Source organism: Leopardus geoffroyi, chromosome B1 (assembly GCF_018350155.1).
Source record: "Leopardus geoffroyi isolate Oge1 chromosome B1, O.geoffroyi_Oge1_pat1.0, whole genome shotgun sequence".
In the NCBI taxonomy this organism is placed as follows: Eukaryota; Metazoa; Chordata; class Mammalia; order Carnivora; family Felidae; genus Leopardus; species Leopardus geoffroyi.
Genome location: NC_059327.1, coordinates 86,848,215 through 86,850,784, shown reverse-complemented (window position 1 = coordinate 86,850,784; position 2,570 = coordinate 86,848,215). Strand labels below are relative to the sequence as shown.

Below are 2,570 nucleotides of genomic sequence, written 5' to 3'. Positions count from 1 at the left end.
GTGCTTTTAATATCTTGTCTTTTTAGTCCAAAAAAGAATCTGGGAGTAGATTTGATCTTTGAATACTGTTAACATGGTGACCGACAGTATCCATTTACCCACAGACCTTCATTTTCAAAGCGGACAAAGGTGGGTCTGTAGCTGCACATGAAAGGCATCTGTGCTGTGCTTATGTAGTATCTCTAGGCATCAAGGTTGGAGTCCCCCAAAATGGTTCACCCAAATGTTCTGCATTGGAGCTACTTTGGAAACAAATGAGGTTTTCAGTACATTGCACACACAGAATCTTAAGGCTGCCTGGAAGGAATGGTAAGCAGGAAGAACATCTATACCAACTGTCATTTGGTTCAATAATGGTAATCCTATGCTGTTGAGAAACAATACTGATTAGAATACTCACTAGTACCAGCATTAAATATTGTTTGCCTACCCCAAAGTACACCAGCCTAAAGAGAAACTATCACGACAGCCTTAAGCAAACCATTCCAGATGAGTATGAAAGCCAAAATAATGTCTGAATTTAAAATGTCCACCAATATATGAATTAACAGGCGATGGGTTGAGCGTTAGGCTAGGGGTTGGTGGGAATGCTAATGAACAAAAAAAAATGGAAACACCTTGTGATTGTAATGTTCCCATAAATTAAGGAGATGGGGGAAAACCTATAATGGAACTCTTCGTCATGAGTGGTCTTGTGGAGTTACCGTGACAGGAGGCCTAAACACTTCAGTATGCTTGTGTTTGATGCTTTTGTATTTGTCTATTTAAAATGTAATTATGGGAGCATTTAGGTAAATAATTTCTTAGTAGTGTATTAAATCTTGTTGGATTATACTTCATATTTTATTCTTCCTTTTAAGTCTTCATAGACACCTTTGCCTTATGGACTATCAGAGTAACCGGAAGGCAGAATGGTAAGTAACAAATCTGTATTCTAAATTTTTAAGCATGTTCCATTTAACGAATTTCTCTTATTCCATCCCTCTGTACCTTTTGGTTTGGCTTTTCTTTTTATATCACATAATATTTTAGTCGTGGTCATAGTAAGAGTCTTCAGAGAGAAGGTAAAATTGTGCCGATTTGAAGAGAGAATGAGGGGCGATGGATTTTTTTTCCTCCTCCGTGCCCTATTTCAGTAGATTCCCCTCTACGAGGTGGTAGGAATAGGAATGACCACCTCATTTACTCAAGCAAAGCATGGTGGTGTATACTTACAAAGAAACTAACATTTGAACTCCTTACACCTTTGCCTCTAAGAGCTTTACATATATGATCTTACAGCTGTTCTTTATTATTAATGTTTCTACAACTACTCTTAATTTAAAATGGATGTAAAACATCAAATACGTGGACCAAAGTGACATGACAGCTAATAGTTCTTGACTCCAGAGTACGTGCTTCTTTCCCCTGCCAACATGCTCCTTTGGCCCCAAGTGAGTACAATTGGAGAGAAAAGTGATAGGTGGAGGAGGAAGAGATCGGTTCAATGAAAAATGGTCAAACACCTGAGTCAAATACTTTGTAGTACATACACAGTATAGAACAGAAGCGAGATACAGAGGCCAAATAGTGGCCGAAAGAGTAGATTTCAGTTATTCTGATGGCAGCGAAGCAGTTCAAAAGTAGAATATCTAATACTATTTGCATACTTTGATGGTAGCTTTTTTTTTTTTTTTTTTTTTTTTAAGCAGTGAGAACAGCTACTCGGAGTGTTTCAAACTAGAGGAAATTGATGCAAGTATTCTCTATTTGAGCAAATTTTTAAACCATCCAAGGTTTTATAATAGTGAAGGAAATATAATTAGATAATGTGTTTTAGGCTTGAGGAAGCTTATATCCAAGATATAAATTCTAAAAAGGGATTAAAAACACATGTTCATAATCATAATTGATTTCAATTTTAGACAAGGACAGTCATCCAAAAAACGAATGTACTTGCAGAAAGAGCTTTTTTAAATGACATGTATAAAAATATGGCACAGTCCAGCTTTTATCTAGAGTGGATGGATCCCAGAATGGTAGAGGACTGGAGTTGGGCTCACGAAACAAGGGGAGGAGAAAACAAACAACATCAAATAGAAGGGGCCAGGCTCCAAGCGAAGACACACGACCGGCGTGGCCCTGGACGAGCCGCTCCATCTCCAGGGCCTCCGTTTTCTCATCTACAGAGTATTGCATTGTACCTGCCCTGTCAACCCCACAGATATCGGAGGTGTTTGTAAAACAATAAATTGTTATACACGTAAGTCACTGAACCTTCCTTCAAAGGTTCAGAGCAAGAAAGGGAAGGGCACTGTACTTGATGTCTTAAAATATTCATGGATGTTGTAACAACCCACTCTTACTATTCCAAGAAGAGTAATCTTTCAGTTTGAAAATGCAGAACTAATAGCAGTAATAGAAAATAAAGCCCCAAATAGGTGAGAGGTTGATAGAATGAATGGCAAGGGTTTTTTTTCCTAATTGTTCTTCCAGGCATATGTGAGGTTGTGGGTGATCTGGTTTTTAAATTTCATGAGAGAATGTCAACCCTACTTTGATTTGTAAAGTAAAAAAATATCTGCCTTTGA

At 37.8% G+C, this 2,570-nt stretch overlaps 1 long non-coding RNA gene across 1 annotated transcript; it reads left to right on the top strand.

The window, feature by feature from the left end:
- Window positions 1-818: 818 nt before the first annotated feature.
- Window positions 819-2,570, top strand: LOC123592418. Its single transcript, XR_006709762.1, has 2 exons — window positions 819-914; window positions 1,692-2,570. It is a non-coding gene; the product is annotated as an uncharacterized LOC123592418 (long non-coding RNA).